General features: G+C 46.2%; 1 protein-coding gene across 3 annotated transcripts in view; it reads left to right on the forward strand.

The window, feature by feature from the left end:
• LOC144829310 (biliverdin reductase A-like) overlaps window positions 1-19,205 on the forward strand; it is a 296,629-nt gene that overhangs the window by 65,207 nt on the left and 212,217 nt on the right. Inside the window, exon 1 of one of the 3 annotated variants that reach the window (XM_078688344.1) lies at window positions 14,845-14,863. The exons of the other annotated variants lie outside the window; for them this stretch is intronic. The gene's annotated coding sequence lies outside the window, so the exon portion shown is untranslated. Of the gene's footprint in view, window positions 1-14,844; window positions 14,864-19,205 lie in introns of those variants that run through there. 3 annotated transcript variants of the gene reach the window in all.

Raw genomic sequence — 19,205 nt, forward strand, 5'->3', positions numbered from 1 at the left:
GGACACTTCTCTTCTGGACGCCTGCAGCATCTTCATCTTCAGGCACCATCGAACTGCGTGACGAAACCCGACACACTTTGGCACCTATGCACTTGCTTCCTGTGGTTGAGGTAACTTACTAACGCCGGTGTTCCCACACTGGTACACACCTCTAGTGCCTAAGTCTAAAGTTTGGTAGTCCTAGTCCAGTCGGAAGACTCCTTTTGCAATAACTTTGTAACTTTTACGCGCCATTGACTTTGCATTGGTGCAAGCTTGCTTCCTGCACTGCACCCGAATCCCGCGGGCTACTCCCGTCCTAACTGCTGTTAGTCCAGTGTAGTCCCAGTGATTCCCAAGGCCCTAGGCCTTACCCCCCATCGATTAGTGATTGTTATACCACTTTTTGATATATGGTTTGAGTGGCCACCGGCCTCATCCAAAACGTGCAACTTGTCTATGTTATACTGTGCTTTTATTTAAATGCTTGTGCTTCATTGCTCATAAAGAGTAGTGGGGATTATTCTAAGAATAAATATATATATTTTGATAATATATAACTTGTGTGGTGTCCTTTCATTTGATATTACAGGATTGTATATGGTAAAACAGCTGGCTTCACATGTCCTTTGGAGTTAAGCCTTTAAGGCTGCTTAGTCCATGCTACCCCTTGGATAGCTTGTCTATAAGGTTGACTTACAACCACCACCATAAGGGATTGTTTGGACTGATACAGGGTGCCCACAGAACTGTGGACATCATATACCAGTCCAACTTCTCACAAGTATCGTTTGTGGTTTTCAACATAGGAGTTGCATATGTCAGTTACATACTCCTCGGTCTCCTTCCTATCTATGAGGGATTTAACTATTTTATCAATGCCTGCTCGTTCATTTTTACTTAATCGCGTGTCCCTGGGCGCTCCTTTTTCTTTTGATCCTACCTCTACTACTGTATCCTTTGATGAGGCATTTGGTGTGAGTGACTTGGTGGGAGCAGAGGCGGTGGAGACTGAGGCGATCGTGCCATCTCCGGCTATACTTTGGTGGTCCTGGTGTCGTACCACGGGATGAGTCGGGGCGTAAGGGGGTGGCATGTATATGATTGGGGGACTGACTTAACAAAAAATCATCATCTACCATTTGTTTTGCTGGTAACTCTGGATAAAGAGTCGAGGGCGTTCTAACAGGGCATTGACCTGATATTTTTGATTCCTGTTCCTTTTTACCGATTTCCTTTTCTTTTAGTTTTTCTTCTAACCTTTTACAGGCTTGGTAAGCTGATGTTCGCGTTTCTTTATCTTGTCTAGCTTCATCTCTTTTCTTTCTTTGAGCTGCATCTTTTCTCCATAAACCATAACTGTCAAGCATGGCTGGTGTAGTTTTTTTTGTGTAGAGCTAGTTCTAACGCTTCAATTTTAGAGGGATCAAAAGATCCCGTCAGTGGGCCACTGATTTACCCGGTCCTTCCTAGTATATTTATGCCATAGTTTGCGATAAGCTACGGTGGCTAATCCATACTTTTCGTACATGTCCTTGTTAGGGGTGTCTTCCGGCGGCGCCGGCTGACTGACCTCTAACAAACGATCTGGTCCAAAACAATCAAACAATCTAGAGAAAACAGGCATGATGTATTTATCGGTCAAAATGAATATCTCAATCAATCAATTTAGTCAAAAAGTCTGCACTACCTGTCTTTCGCTGTCTGCAAAGAGTGAAAATATTCCTATTCTTCGCTGTTTGCAAGCAGGGAATGTCTCAAATAACTCAATATAAAAAAGGAATACTAGTATTTCAATCAAACTATTCAATCAATCAATCAATTTAAGTCGTTTTTTCACGACCTTACCTGGACAGTGTGGACAGTTCTTCGTCTTCCCTTTCCAATGCCTGGTTGTCCTCTCACTCCAACAATCAATGCGACGTTCTCCTAAGGTCCCAGTCAGGACCGCAGGTCACTCAAGAGAGGTCTGTTCGGAACTGGTGAAGTTCAGTCGATCGGCAGCCAGACAAGGGTCTTCTTCAGGCAGGTATACCCCAATCGTTTTATTTGTTCACTCCATCGTCAGGACCTCTCTACCGGACCCACGCGTCGCTGATGGGCCCCTACGTTTGGGCGCCAATTTGTGTAAGGCAGCGAGTTTTCTAAGACCCTGAATGCTGCCCGGTGCAGGGTTCCACCTCTAATTCACTTTGGGTTCTCTATCAAAATAAAGAGGTAAGCGCTGGAAACTGGAAGACAAGAAAAAAGTTTATTTCTCATGATGAGACCACGTCAACTGCAGACATCAGGATGTCTGAGGGAGGTGTTCTGCTGATAACTCCTTTGGCTCTTCCTTTTATACAGGTTTCACACAATGCATTTGTTTCATCAACATGGTTACACAAGCTTGGAGTCCCCGCCCCGGGCAGGTTGCCACACAAGCCCAAAAGTAATTCTCTTCCCACGCAGGTCAAACAGTCAATCTTATCTTGCAGCTGGACATTGCTTCAGGGTCCAAAACATGTGAGACCAGCCAGATTTAAGAGTCCGTTCTGTTGATAAAAACAGGTCCCATTGTTGGTAAAAACAAGTCTTGCTGTTTGCAGTGCAATAAATCATGTTTGCAAGAGTCTTTTTGGTATTTGGAACCTGTTTGTGTAACTAGGTGCAGTGAGAGGTAGAGTGTCCAAGGGTTTGCCTGTAAAAAGAGATGAGAGGAAAAACTAGTTTGTGGCAGCAAGTGGCGCTGAGGTTTGTCGTGGCAATAGAGTTTATAGCCCCTAGCACACATACCTGGTCAGTCAGAGGGATGCTAGTAAGGGCAGGGTGAAACAAAGGTGACCAACAGAGTACAAAATGGCTGAGATAGATTAAAATGACTGCAGCTTAAGTGCACATAGAAATTTCCACCAGACAAGATGGCGCAGGTAATGTTCACGATTATCAGTTTGCTTTTAACAGCCACTTCCAAATTAAACAAGCAGTCCCCTTGCTTCGCTCAATAAGTCGAACAGCGTTATCGTTGGGGGAGGATCATTTAAGGGGGCAGGGGAAGAAAAAGAGTAGGCGTAAGTAAATAAAATGATCAAAACGGAAAGATATGAGGAAACATTGAGGAGTGGGGCTCCCCTTGAGAAAAAAAATGTTATAGCTCTGCAGTCCTGGGTCCTTGTCATTTTTCCAAGATCATAATTAGGACTCCCCTCCCTACATCAGAGAACTGCTCCCCTCAGGGATCGTTCAGAAGACAGGTGTTGTTGTGGAGGAAGATTGCATTTTTGCAAGTGTAGCAGCAGAATATGATGAGCACTGAATTCGTCAGAAGGACGGCGAGCTGGCAGACCATACATAATCCTGGAACCCAGGACTCGCTTGATAACCACCACTAATGACTCAAGCCATAGGGGGTGAATCCCTAATTACAAAACACTTATCAGCCAACACTAAGGCAAGCAGGTTACATGGGGATAAAATTGACACGCACATTAATGTGCTTCAAACCTCAGCTACGTTCACAATGGAAATTGATACCAAATTGGAGAGATTAAACCAACTAATAAGACTGGCCCAAGATGTCACCAAAGATAAATCAGTATATTGCCAGTGTGACTCAATAGTGGGCAAGTTAGCCACCTTACTGGAGTCATATCAGTCCTCATACAGGACACAAAGGCGGGTACTGCAACCAACACTGTAGGGTGCAGCAGTGGTGACTCGCAGAGGTAACGCTGAGGGGAGGTGAGGCGGGGCAGGGGCGGGCTGGGTGGGGGGTAGTGGAGTCCGACATATGACTAAGGTAAATGTAAATAAATAAATATCTGCTGTCGTATGTTGGACTCCACTACCCCCCCACCCAGCCCCGCCCACCCCACCTCACAGCCCCCAAAGCGTTACCTCTGTGAGCCGCCACTGGGGTGCAGGTGGAGTAAGAATAATAAAGTAGAAGGACTGATGACTGAGAACGAAAACTGCCTAGTTCCACAAACTCCTAGGGGCCAGCTGGAGGAAAGAGCAGTAAATAATTGTCTTTCAAATAAGTCCAGTATGATATATCATGTGATTCGGACACTCACTGTGCAACTGTAGTAGAGGTAACAAATCAAAGAGTGGAGGAGAAGGAAATGGACAATCAGGTAGCTCCCTAAATGTAAATAAGAATGAAAATACTGCCAGTGAATGAATGCTGTGCTATCTCTAGGAAAAATAAAAAAGCGCCTAAAGAAATTAAGAATGGCGAAAAAGAAAGTAGTCTATGGCTCGGCCCCATCAAGAAGGAACTTGAACCTTTTCCAATTTTCACACAATCGTGCAGTTTACCAGCATGTGCCCTGTGCCAATATAAGATCAGTATATCAGTGGTCAATCAAGAAGTTGAAACAAAAATTTAAGTAAGGATAAGTGCCTTGCCAACAGTAAAGTCTCCACTGGTAGAGCAGAAAAATGACCCTTTGGGAAACACTAATGCCAAAAACCATTAGTAGCACCTGATGTACAGGTTCAGACCACAACATACTAACTCTCTCAGCAGTGGAAAATTTTAGGGCAGTGCCATTTGAACAGTTAAAGCTAACAGCTATTTTGAGAGTGCCTCCCATAGAGATTGAGATCAGAAGTCGGCGAGGGGAGAGGAGCAATCAACAACGTTCTATTCCACTAGATGTCCCTTCAAGCCTAAGGGTAAAGTGGAATGGACAAGTTTAACAAGAGTGTCTGATCTGCCTGAGTGTGCTGCACTTCCATCAAAGAAAGAGGAGCAGTCAAGTAAGAACAACAAAGCCCCACTGGAGATTAATAACCCAGGAGCAATAAAGGGGCCAAGTAAGGGCCTAAAAAGTATAACGTTACACCTGGACTATGCTTCGCAAGGAAGATGGGATATACTGAACAGACAGAACATAGTATGATTAGCTTCCCAACTCCCTGGAGTGGAAAAATTGTCCTTAAATACCATCAAGTATGTGGCCTTTAAGGCTTCGTGGTGTAGAGAATTTAACAAACATGCCGAGATTGGTTTCAAGGAGGAGACCTTTGCCCAAAACATGATAGACAATACAACTCAATTGTCCATGTGGGGAATCAATCTGACCTATAATCTGCCTGATAAATACCCTATGATATTTAATCCCCTGCAGCACCAGTACGGCAGTCCCATAGTGGGGGAGCTCTAGGTGTCAAAACTCAATCTGCATTTAGGAATGCATTAGGGGCATAGGAAGATGATGTTAAAGCAGAAAACAGGGATTCAAATACACGGTTTACCAGCATCAGGGCTAACCCCTGCTGCTCACTCTAAATGCGATGGATCTTTGCTGTTGTTTTAGAGAAGAAGGGGATTCAGGCCATACATCAAATAATGAACTCACTACATATTCTAATATTCTTAGTCAATAACAAGTTTAAAGAGTTTTATCAATCAAATCTTTTAGTGGATCATCCTTATTTGCAAATCATAAGTTAAATACAAGTAAAGTTAAGATTAATCTCAATGGCCAATATATGACAAAAATAAAAAAAAATCAATATTGGTTTATCAAATCAATCAATAAATGAATTAAAAATGTTTTCCATGAATCCCTATTCTAAGAATCAGGGAAATTATAGTTATTCAGGACCCAGAAAGAGTTCTAGTATGGAAGAGAGTGAGAGAAGCATGATGCTTTAGCATTTAAATTAAATAAACAAAACAAATGCCAGTACTGAGCTTAGCTCCCAGAAATCCTATTCAAAACGACTTTATGAATAAAACATAACAGTCTGCTTTTTGAATTGCACCATTCAATGGTTTATTCCACTTTTTTTGCATTTATTAGTTTTGCAAAAAACATCACTTTTTGTGCATAAAGATTATTTGAAAACACTAGAAACAACAATATATACACCAAATACAATACAATCCACCTATATATACACACTAACACATCCCACCTCTTCACTACTTTGGCCAAGACAGACACTCCTCATTCATACACCATACCACATCCATCCAAACAAAAACAGTGTGGGTCAGACAATGGTCCCACTGTCAGCACCAAAAGAGAATAAAACTCAAATTACAAAAAACAACAATTTCCTTGATTGTGTATGTTTAACAAAATAATCAAAATATCAACCCATTGGTACTACCCATCATATTTAGATGCATATTCTATGTGACCTGGGACCAGGTCGACGCGTTTCGACACGATAAATAAGGGGTTCTTCTCAGGACCAAAAAAGACTCTTTAATCTTCAGGGTAAATGACCCTCCTGCGAAGCTTTGATGTGTCAGTATCCCCAGCTTAAATGAATCATGTCTGGGCAAGCGGCAGCATGTTCTAAATCAATACTGCTGCATCAAGCATCTGCAGCCACGCTGCACGTTATCCTACTTTAAGCGCTCGTATGCTATTGGGGCAAACGTGTCCTCCGAACAGATGCCGGTAAACTGCTTCCGCCAACATTTGGGCTAGCACACGAGAGCTTAAAGTAGGATAACGTGCAGCGTTGGTACTAGCCTGAGGGTGAACACACCTCCTGACTAGCTAATTTTCCTGCCAGTCCTGGTGTCAAATGGGCCCTGGGCAGGGGGTGGCATTTCCTCTGTCTTGGGGAAGCCAGGTTCTCATACCAAAGGCAGTGGAGACCTTTAAAGCCTCCTGCCCTGAATTGCTGATTACAAGTCATCCTGCTTGGAAGAGATGACAACATCTCCTGCCAGAGCAGGCATTGTTTCCAAGCGTGGGCTCTCAACTCCAGGTGGTCAGAAATTCGTCTGTGGTGGCAGGCTGGACAGGACCAGTCAGCCAACACACTAGAGGTCACTAGGTTTTCGGGGGGTACCTCTGAGGTACACTCTGGGTGCACGTATTAATAAATCCATCACTGGAATCAGTGTGGGTTTATCAACATGAGGTGTGTGATATCTAACACTATAGGTTTCAGTGAAGCCATTATGTCCCTGGGAGAATCATTTTGATCAGGACTATTACGGGCCAATTCCATGTGCTACACTACGAATAAGGAATACTCCCAGGTGATTACCAATGCTCACCTTCTCCCCACCAACCACCCCTTCTGCACTACAATCCGAAATTTGCATTGCTTTTTGGTGAATGTCAGATTGCTTCCCAAACATGCCATTGAAATCTGGGATCTGCTTTCATCAAGACTCACAGATATCTGTTTCCTAACAAAATCTTGGCTTTAGCCCAGCTCCACCCCTGCCATCACGGTGGCAATCCCCAAAGGCTACCATATTCACAAATGCGATAGGGAACTTAAGATGGGTGGAGGCATAGCTATACTGCACAAGGATTCTATGAAAGTGTTAGTAGGTGGTTCTGACACTAAGGGCTGCCCGGATTTTTCACCTTTTGAGCACCTAATTGTTGAGCTTTTACTGTGGGGGAGCCTCATAAATTGGGACTCACCCACAGTGAACTCAGGATGTAAGAGACTACATAGGGATTTTACTGGTGTCCCCCTGGTTTGACCAGGCCACTGCACAGCAGATGGAGTAAGGGACACCAGCCTGGTTATATGCAGACACAAGTGTACATGCGTGTGCACACGTGTAGGGGCTGTGCAGGAGAGATTCCTAACGTGCGTAGCCAAAGAGCAGGTGCAGATAGACTGGTGTGGCAGGACTTATGCAGGATGGGGTGGTGACATGGAATAGGCTTTATAAACAGGGAAGAAACATGCCAGGGAAAGTCAGTGTGTTTACTGTTTTTCACTTAATTATTCCTCCTATGGGGATGTGGAGCCCGAGCTAGAGTAACTTCCATAAGGCCTACAGATTCTAGACACGCACTAAAGTCCACTGTGACGGATTTGAAAAGAAGTATTCTGCAGAGTCCAAAGTCATATTTGTACTACTTTTGGGTCATCCAGAAATGTCACATTTCTCTGACTCAGTCATAACCAGGGCTTGGCTGAGGGCTGACCTCAGCTGGATGGACTGATAACCTTTCTTCCACAAGCTAAGGCCTCCTCTCCACGAAGAGAAGATGGGTGGGGCTACAGGCTCATCCATCAGCAGCTATCACTGGGTGCCAGGCACCAGGCTGCACCAAGGAGGGAAGGCAGCGAGGGGGGAAAGGGCTTTTTCAGAGACCATGTGACAAGAGACCCTGGACGACGCCATTTTGAACAAACCCAGAGGCTGGACAACAAGAAGGGAGCAGGGGCAGGGAAGTGGTGTGTCACTGTTTGATAGGACCAACAGAGACTTCCTGCCAGCCTCTTACTCAACTTTTAAAAGGGCTTGCACAGGAAGAGAAGCTCTCTCTGGGGTGTGGTCTGCTGAAGCAGGAGGTGCTGGAGCCTGGCAATGGGCAGTTGGAAGGAGGAACCCCCTGACTGCCCCGCAGGGCCCTGAACCGCACCAGGGGATGAGTCCAGGACCAGTGCGCAGAAGCAGGGGCCTCTGCGCAAGCGAAAGAGAGGCGCAAGGGAGAGACAGGGGAAAGGCTGGCGCAGGAAGCCAGTGAAGACAGCTCCCTGCTGCATACCCCCTCTGAGAGGCCCAGAGGACAAAGAACAGTGCTCCCAGTGGCGGTGGCGCCACCAGGAGCAGGAAGACGTGAAAATGGAGCAGATCGGACCCCCAGGAGCTGAGATATGGACCCGAAAGGTAAGCGACCTTTGACCCCCTAAGAAGACCAACGACAAAGCACGTGGGGCTCCGCTGCCAGTCTCAGAGATGCCCCCGGTGGGTCAGGTCCTGGGGGCTGCCCCAAGAGAAGTAAAGTTGGGGTGTGCCATTGCGCACCCCATGAAGGTTCCCCCGTGGGGTGCTAGGAGCCCACCCTGGCCCCCACCGAACAAAGGTCACTACTATAGAGCATAGCTGTGACAGTAAACTAGAAACCTGATTTTTAGAATTGACTCCCAATCCCATCACTGTTGGAAAGGTTCACCTGTTTATCTGCCGCCTGACTGCCTCCTGAATTTCTCGCTTCAACTCATGGAGCCTATTGCCCCTCACATTATCTCCTCCAAGATTTTTTTACTACTCGGAGATTTTAATGTCCATAGTGAAGTCTCCATCAATGCAGATGCCATCACGCTCCTGACGGATTAAGCCACTTTAGGACTAGAGCAGATCAATACTGGCCCTACCCATCTGGCAGGACACACCTTAGACCTTATTCTGACTACCTCCCCAAACATCTGCTGTGAGGCCCCATGCCCTCTCACTTGGACTGACCCCTCTCTTCATCGCTTTCACCTAAAGACGTACGGGCCACCTCCACTCCTATTACACCCTGCCGCAGTCTTAGAAGACAGTGGCATAAAATCACGCCCAACCTTTTTGCAACTGTCCTACCCACTAATATCGAATTCAACCTCCAAAATACATTGAAGAGGATTTAGCCAACTATAACATTCTAATTAACACCACATTACATCAACTGGCCCCACTCAAACCCTTCCCCACCACATTTAACAGATCCTAATCGACATGGTTCGTTCCCAATCTAAGCGAAGAAAAAAGCCATTGCAAAAAATTTGAAAGACGCTGTTGTCTATCACAAGACCTAAATGACAAAGAAGCCCATAAGAGCCTTCTAGCCCTCTACCACAAATCTGAAGAAAGCTCACAAAACCCACATCAAGTCGAAACTGAATCAGGCAGGAAAATCCCCCAAAGAACTCTACCACATTCTTAACTCTTTCACAAACCCTAAGGCTTGTCATAATGAAGCAACCCCAACACAAGACCTCTGTGATAAGCTGGCTAACCACTTTATTCAGAAGATTGAGAACATTTACGATAGTTTCATCATGGATAAGGACCCTTAGGAAGACACCACCACCCCAACCCCCGACACACCCACTTTGCTAATTCCTTAGACTGCTTCCCCCCCTCTTATAACTGACACAGTGGAGTCCTTAATGAAAACAGTAAAATCGGGCTCCCCTCAGGATACCCTACCTGCTAAGGTATCCTCGTTATTCTACAAACAGCTGGCACCCTTGATTTGCCCTATTCTGAACTCCTCCCTGACTGAGGGCAAACTATCTCCCGGATGGAAGGCTGCCCAAATCATTCCTACTAGAAAGAAATCCAATGCTCCTCCAGAAGATCTGTCTAACTACCTTCCTATCTCCCTGTTACCCTATCTGAGTAAACTTCTGGAGAAGCATGTTAATCAATACCTCTCAGAATTCATGGAAGTAACAGGAGGCTTTGACCCCTCGCAGTTCGGTTTTCGTCCCAAGTTCAGTACGGAGTCAGTACTTATTGCAGTCACAGACAACCTTAGGCGCTTCCTGGACAATGGAAAGGCACCATTATTGGTGCTGCTGGATTTGTCAGTAGTGTTTGACACAATATCCCATTCCATCCTACTAACCAGATTAAGAAATGCTGTTATCCAAAAGCTTGCCTTTGAATGGCTGTTAAACTTCCTAACACATCATACCCAAACTGTCAATGTAGGCACCTTCCACTCCCCAACATCAGAGTTGACAAAAGGTGTGCCCCAAGGATCCTGCCTTAGTCCCACGCTGTTTAACATTTATCTCCTTAGGAATCTGGGCTTTATCCCCATTTCATACGCTGATGACACCCAGCTCCTAATTGCATTTGACAAAAATTCTATCAATGCTCAGTCTGCCTTCTCTGACAGCCATCTCGGGCTGGATGAGGAACAACTTCCTCCAGCTAAATGCTAGTAAAACCGAAATTATGCTCTTTGGAGAAGCGCCCCTATGCTGGTTCCCAGTATGGTGGCCAACTAACCAAGGTCATGTGCCGATCCCGAAAGCTGTGGTGAAAAACGTAGGAGTACATCTAGACCAGACACTCACTATGAAAGAAAAAATTACTACCACCGTGAGCTCCTGTTTCCACACGTTAAGCCTACTGAGGAAGGTTTTTCCTTTCCTCCCTATGACTCTACTTCAGGCACTTCTGATGAGTCACCTTGACTATTGCAATACCTTCTTGATCTCAGCCAACAAATCCTCTCTTAACAGACTCCAAGTGGTCCAACACACTGCTGCTCGACTAGTCTCTAACTCACCTGCCAGGACCACCTCCTTGCCTCTACTCCTGGGACTACTTTGGTTGCCTATCCGCAAACTGATTTGTTTTTAAATCCGCTGCATAGTACACAAGGCACTACACGGAAACGCCCCAAGCTATCTCGATGACCGACTCATACGATACCAGCCTACCAGAACCCTTCGATCTGGTTCTAAATCACTCCTCTCAGTTCTCTATGTCAAGAAATCCCACATAGGGGATAAGGTCTTTTTTCATCTGGCTCCCTCCTTCTGTAATCAACTCCCATTACACCTCTGCGAATGCACCAACTATCTGCAATTCCGCAGGTTTTTGAAAACCGAGCTCTTCTGATTCCCTCCGCTGACTCTGTAGCTAGCTCTGTAGTGCGGTGCTACCCCTTCGGGGGTGATTCGGGCACTTAAGAAGATAAATAAATAAAGAAATCAGTTCCAGTACCTACTTTAAGATGGCTTCCCTGTTCACTTCTACCGTCAGTAAGTGAACTTGGCCAGCACAGAGGCATATATGCTCATGCAGGTATGTCCTCACATGTAAAATAATGCACTCTGCCTTAGGGCTGTAAGGCCTGTTGTAGGGGTAACTTACAAATATTACATGCAGTGTTAGGGGACAGGGCACACAGGGTGTGTGCCATGTTGTGTTTTCACTATTTAGAGTCTTTGTCACGCAGCCTACAGTGGCAGTCTGCATACTTTTGGTGCTGGATCCCTTAGAGTGGCACAAGATATGCTGCAGCTTTTAGGGTCCCTCTTTAGTACCTATGCTCTAGGTACCAGAGGTACCGCTTACAAGAGACTTACAGAGGATGCTTTTTCAATGTACTTGGGCATTCTGAAAAACAGACCAAGTATATGGTCCACTATGTCTTGGTTAGGCTGTTTGAGAGATCTCTCCCAACTTTCCTTCACCAGACACAATGGTCCCCTTACAAGTTGACCACACAGAAGTTCAAAGGGGGAAAAAACCTGATCCCTTTAGTGGTACTTCCCTGTAGGGGAAAAGCAGTCATGGCAGTAAGACATCTCATCTCTCTCTAAGTTTTTTCAGGGAGTCCACCAATCATACCTTTCATAGTTTTGTTGAACCTCTCAACTAAAATATTTGTTTGTGGATGATATGTGGTGGTAAACGTATATTTCAACCCACAAGTGTTTTAGGTATCCAGACATGAAGTTTCTACCTCTGTCTGACTCAACCTCTTTAGGGAAGCCCAATTTGGTAAAGAAAACCAATGAAGGCCCTAGGCAGTGCAGGAGCAGTAGTAATCCTAAGGAGAATTGCTTCAGGGTACCTGGTGGCATTATCCACCACCACCAGTATAAATCTGTTCCCCGATGCTGTTGGAGAGTGCAGTTTGTTGCAAATTAGGCCTTACAATTTATGGAAGGTTTTAATCAACTACACAGTATTATAAACCGCTGCTGGTGTTACAAGTGGAAAAGAGCATTAGGTAGTGCCCTACAAACATTTTCTGGGTTATAGAAGGACGGGAGCAGGAACATGCTCAGTGGTTGATGCAAATGTAGCTGTCATATCAGTTTTAGCTGGTGGGAGAGGAGTATAGGGAGGTGCATTACTAATTAGATATGTGAGGTGTTTAATTTCTTCTCTGCAAGGTTTTAAAGCATACACAGCTCAAATGGGTCTTATTCTGGCATAAGCAAACACAGTAAAGCCTGATTTTCTTGGATCTGGCTAAATATATCTTTAGTTGTTTGATCGACCTCATGTCATCACAAGGCATAACATACAACATATCATTCAAAGACAGGGGCTTTTGGATAGTCCACTTCAGCCATGTGCATGCTTGGGTGAGGCCCCTTAATGCCTTGGCTTGTCCAGTCGATAGCATTTCAAGGATATATAGATTTTTCAGTACAGTATTGGTGAGGAGTCCAAAAGTACTTAGTGTTTGTGATGGAATCTGTTCCTCGCATCTACAGGCACACAGCTACTTTGATAATGCTGTTCACTTTAGTGGGAGAAGAGGGCACCAACATCAGGAGCACTCTGTGAAACGGTGCATGAAGCACAGTGCTAACATGCACATGCATATGTGATTGCTAAGATATGTATATAGTGTCTTACCAATAACAATATGGCATGACACCTCCAATTGCCCTGGATGTCGAATTGTATTAGCACAAAAGCTGGTAATACTGTTCCAAACTCTATATTACTTAAATATTGCCTTTCCCAAAGTGACGTGCGTAGGACTGTAGGACAATAAACCATTGGTTTTCTGTTTGTAAATCTTGTTAGAGGATCTATTTCGAAGAGGATGTCCATAACTAGGCCTCGACATCTTTTCCCTTATTAAGTAGATAAAAGACAGAAGCATGCCAGTTTTGCAGCAGAAGAGCCTGCATTCTGTGTCCGCCTGCTTACTCTCTGCTGTAGCCAATCCAGAGTGGGGACTGGGGAGCGTGTAGGGGCCAGGTCCACATGCTCCACAATGGCATTGACATCTTCTTCATGTAATGTAAATGGCGTCTTATATAGCGCAGCTATCACTCCAAGGAGCATCTTGGTGCTGAAACAGAACACCAGGGATGGTGAAGGACACTGGTTTACTGCTCCTATGAGAGGAGATAAAGCATTCAGATCAGAGCTTTACACAGTGTGTCAGGTGCACTGTACATCCAGGTCTTAAGTGCCTTCCTAAAAACCGATTTGGATGCAATTTGGCGGAGATGGGGTGGAAGTTGATTCCAAGCCATCCTATGACTGCCAAAGATTTCCCTCCCTTTGAGATCAGTCTAGAGGTTAGAATGGTCAGCAAATTTACATTGGATGATCTTAGATTACGGGACGGGAAATAGCGTTTGAAACCAGTTTGGAGATATTTAGGACCTCATGAGTGAAAGACCCTAAAAGTAATGATTAGGACCTTAAACAAAACACGTTTATGAATTGGTAGCCAGTGAAGGACATCCAATGCAGCTGTGGCAGAGGATTTCCTAGGCCACCTCAAAACCAGCCGTGCAGCTGCATTCTGGATCATCTGCAGCTTATGCATGACTGCTTTGTTGGTTCCCGCGTAAAGGCTGTTACAGTAGTCCAGCCTAGATGTTATGAGGGCAACCACCACCGTTTCTCTGGCTGAGTATGGTGCATGATCTACCCCAGAGTCCACAGCTACAGTGATCTCCTCCTGGCCTCAAATGGCGCCCCTGGGCATAGAGGTCTTCAGAAAGCGCTCCTGGGGACTGGAGGCTGCGTATGACTGGACCTGTGCCCAGTGTCCGAGCCATTTGCCCCTAGGGCCTCTCTGCTGCTGTTCCCTCTCCGGCCCCAAGGCGCTGCTTGCGTGACATGTCACTTCCCTGACATGCTGTCCCTCGGTTAGCTGACCAGGCTCTTTCCTGACCCAGGAGCAAATGGAGCCTATTCACTGAACTCCTGGTGAAAATGAGTTACTTTGTGAAGGTGAATTGCCAGGTAAGTTGTACAACTTTATCTGAGTTTACAGTGTTGCAGAGTGGAAAAGAAGACAGACATTCAGTAATTTTCCAGTGCTTTATAGTCTGAGGTGATGCATTTCGTGGGTGAAGGAGCTGCTGGCAAAAATAGTCTTTTTATGCATGTTACATGATATTTTTAATTGTTTAAAACTGTGTTCTCTTATTATGGTTTTACTTCTGATGTAGCCTTATACTGAAAAATTGTGATATATCCTGCTTGGATACCCGCTTTAACAGAATTTGAGATCGGTACTGACGACCCCAAGCAGGAAGAATTTTCTACAGCAGAGTGTTAGTCTCTTTCCTGTTAATCTTTCCCTCTGCAGGTATCGTACAGGAGGGAAACATTTACTACTTCTTTTGAGTCCTTTCCTTCCTGCCAGATCGAGTCAAGCTTTGGCAAAGCCAAGAGATCTGGCTTGTAAGTGAAAATAAAAGCAAAGCCTTCAAGTTTTGTCAATGCTTGTTTTCTCTCTTGTGCCCCACTTCCTTAAAGGTCATTTTACAACTGTACAATTTTTATAGGGGTCTCTGCTTATAGTTGGTCTATACTCGATGCTGTGCAAGGAGCCATGCCAGATGCCACACAACCTCTCTGCTCATCCTTCTTCTCTTAATGGTCTATGTAGCTCTGCATGTGCAGTCCCACAGCATTCAATCTTATGTCATACATTCCAAGCTGACCCGAGTAGACAGAGAGCACTCAGAAGAGCTCGATGTAACACAGGGGCCAATTTTTATCCACAAAGAAATTATTTGTAGGTTTATGGTAGAGTTATTTTTTATTCTATAAAGTATTTGATTGATTGATTGATTGCTTTATTTCGATATGCACATATCATAAAAGCAGTACAAAAGATAAAAACAGCATGTCGAAATAAGTAAGACTGTACAAATAATGTGAGAATTAAAAACACGTTAGGTGAGCATAAATTAGATAAAAAAGAATTAAATTGATGTGGACAGTCTTCTAAGTCTAATCAACCAAGCCCATTTTAAAAACTTAGCAACAGCACAAACAATGGGAGGGGCTGTATTAGTTAAAAGAATCCGAAGGGCAACGGAGTGCTGACGAGTCCCCAGTTCTCTGCAGATGGGACCAAGCCAACGTGATCTGGGGCGACCATAGTCCGGGCATTCGAAAAGGAAATGTGGCACCGTCTCTGGCTTGTCCTGGCAAAGAGCACAGAAGCGTGATGTGGGCTGGGCTTTATTCCACCTCGAGCAGAGGTCGGCCAAGGGCAAGGTTCCTAACCGAAATTTAATATACAAGGACCTATCCATAGCAACTGATATAATGTCCATGTATGGCTCGTACAAGGCAGCGTCTTTGAACAGCAGGAAAGCTGCGGTGGTTTTGCAGTGCTGCTGACTTCTAAAGCGCTTCACACAAACCCACTCCCAGAAAAGTTTTTTTAAGATCTTCTTTGGAGGAGCGGAGTGACTATGCCAGCAAGAGTCCAAACCTAGTTCCCCTAAGAGATGTTTTATATCCTTCAGCCATTTGATGCTACGCCAACCATCAGAGTGCATCACTTCTGCCAAGCCATTGGCATAGGATTGTAGCTCCGGGACCCTCCACAAGCGTGCCCAGAGCAGAAGGGGTCGAAGCCGAGCCTGGTCCCTTATGGCTTTACAGCCAGTGTCCATGAGCACTGGGATGGTCGGGCTGCTCGATGGAATGGCAAGGAGATCCTTGATAAATTTATTTTCGGCCTTGCTCAATGAGTCAACTTTGCCCAAGCCCCACAGTTCCGATCCATAAAGTGACGCAGGGACCGCACGTGCTTTGTAGATCTCAAGTATAGGAGCAACACAATGTTTTGTAGAGTTATTGAACTCCTTAAGAAGGGCGCCCCCCACCCTTTTGTGGGCCAATGTCATTTTATCAATGTGGGCAGTCCAGCTCATCACATCATTCAGTCGGATTCCCAGGTAATCAAATTCTGCCACTCTTTCTAGGGGTATAGAGTTCAGAATTGGAGGGCGGCCAAGTTTGCGAGGTGGATGCATGACTAGGTACTTAGTCTTGTCTATGTTGATGACAAGGCCCTTGGTGGTACAGAAGTCCTGGAAGCGGTTCAGCAGTGTCTGGAGACCTTGGGGGGTTTTAGAGATGAGGAGGGTGTCGTCGGCGAACAACAGAGTTGGGATTTTTACTCCTCCCAAGATGGGAGCGTCTGATGGTTCGCCCAGTAGATGATCTACCACCCCGTTAATATAGAGGGAGAATAAGGTAGGGGCCAAAACACAGCCCTGTCTTACTCCCCTCTCGACCCTGATCTTATCGGTCTTTTCTCCATTCAGCCCCCATCTAACCTGGGCATAGGTGTTGGTGTGCAGGTTAATAAGGAGGTTTAGTAAGTACGGGGGCATCCCTAAACCGTGAAGCACCCTCCAAAGTTCCTCCCTTGGTACCAGGTCAAAGGCAGTCTTAAGGTCAATAAAGGTCAAGTAAAGACTGCCTTTGCCCAGTACCACCACCTTCCAGTGTAATAACAAGAGCCTAAAGACCTGTTCAATAGTTCCTGTACCCGAACGGAACCCAGCCTGCATATCGGACAGGATGTGATTGTCGTCCACCCATTGGGTGATCCTCCCCAAGATGGTTTTCCCAGCCAATTTCTGGCTTGAGTCTATTAGGCTTATGGGCCTATAGTTCCCGGGTAAGTCCCGACTGCCCTTTTTGGAAATGGGGACCACCTCCGCACCTCTCCAGGAGTCAGGCACAGGGCCTCCCCCCATAATTGCGTTGAGGAGTGCAGAGATTAGTACCCCCCATTCTTCCGGGTAAGCACGGAGGATATCCCCCGGTAGGCCATCCGGACCAGCTGCTTTCAAAGGAACCAAGGTTTTGATCTGCTTTGTTACATCCAAAGCAGAAAAAAGTTCCAGGTCACGAACTAGAGTAAAGGGTGGGAGTTTAAAGGAATCATTAAGTGGGCCTTCGACAGCAGAATAAAGATTTTGGAAGTGGGAGAACCAAGTCTGGGCGTTGATGGTACACGTCCTCCGGGAGTCGTCAGGACGATTCCTTTTGCCCACCATGTCCCAAAAACCTTTGGCATCTTTCCCACGACTGGCAGCCAGGAGGTCCTGCCAGAAATTAACCTCCCACTCCATCCTTGCATTTTTCTGGCAGAGTGCATAGTATCTCCTGGCCTCCCTAGTCCTAGACGGTAATTTGGACTTGACTGCCTCGATGAGAAGTGACTTCGCCTCCCTACACTTCTGATTGTACCAGCCCTGGCCCGATCGTAAGCTTGGTTTCCTTCCACTCGGGTGAGCTGGAACTACAAAGAGGTCGCTAATGGCCTGAATTATGACACAGAACCTGGGTGCCACCTCCATCAGCCCTTCCTCTTGGCAATCAAGATTGACTAGGGCTGAGACCAGAAGCTGCCTAATCGCAGAAGTTTTCTCCTCCGAAAGAGCTAGCTTCGCCCACTTTAGCCTTCGACCACAGTTTGTAACCACTGACGGGTCCGGGGCGGGGTTACAAGGAGATCTACTCACAGTGCTATTGAAACACCTGTGGGACAGGGTGAGGGACAGGAGATTGTGGTCACTCTCTACAGAAGGTACAATTACCATGTCCTCCACCAGGCTCCACAGGTGTATGTCAAGGAGAAAATAATCAATCCGTGACATGTGCCCTGGCCTGTTGTAGGTGTGGGCCCCTGCTTTGTCGGACCTAGTCCTGCCGTTGGCAGCTCTAAGACCAAACTCCATAACTAGTGAGTTGATCTGGAGGGCAACTTCTGTCCACTTTTTAATAGGACTAAGCTCGAGGGGCGGAATCCCCCACCCATTATCATGTTCCTCTTGGTCTGTTAGGATATCCAGGTCCAGGGGCTCGAAAGTGCAGTTCAGGTCACCTGCCAACAAGGTACAAGACCTATGAGGAGATGAGCGGAGCTGGGCTTCCAGACAAGCTATTACTGGGGATTCTCTTCCCCCCTTAGTGCCACGGGCGTAGATGTTAAAAATGTTTAGAATGACTCTGCCCTGGGAATTTCTCAGCAAAATATTTAGGAGATCAGGGCAATTAGTGTCCCGCTCCTCCACCCTGCAGTTGAGTTCTGTGGCTACCCAGATTAGTAGGCCACCCGAAGGGCGGCCCCTGCCAGTTGCACTTTGTACTGCCGGCAAAAAATGGGTGGAATAGCCCGCCTTGTGTAGGGGCACCCGACTCCAGGTTTCCTGGAACAGGCATATGGAGTATTGCTCCACAAGCTCGTTCCAGTCCGGCAGCGCTAGTTTCCTCTCGAGGCCCGCCACATTCCAGCTGAAAACCCTAATCCGGGGGTCCGTTACAGCCGCAATGCTACAATCCTCGACAGGGAGTGATAAGACCACAGCACCCACACCAGGGGGACTAGCCAGAAGATTATAGGATGCCCCAGTCTCCCCCTTCTCCTCTACAAGCTCGGCCGTAGCCTGAATTTGCGATGAGGAGGAGGAGCCATTGGTTTTGAGGTAAGGTGTTGGCTCAGCAACAGGGCTTGAAGCCACAGCGACCTCCCCGGGAACATTACTGAGTCAACAACTCCAGGGTCCCCAGTTTGGTATCACTGGAGCTAGGCATAGCCGCTGGGGGAAAACTCCCGGGGTAGAAAGGCCGTGGGCAGTGTTCTCCACAGAGAATTGGCCCCCAGGACTGCTGATATAGGTGGGTTGTCCAAGGTGGAAGGTGGGAGTGGTCATAATTGACCGTGGGTAAAAGAATGTCAAGTCGACTATGTCGATACCCGTTCCAACCG

Source organism: Lissotriton helveticus, chromosome 4_1, assembly GCF_964261635.1.
Source record: "Lissotriton helveticus chromosome 4_1, aLisHel1.1, whole genome shotgun sequence".
In the NCBI taxonomy this organism is placed as follows: Eukaryota; Metazoa; Chordata; class Amphibia; order Caudata; family Salamandridae; genus Lissotriton; species Lissotriton helveticus.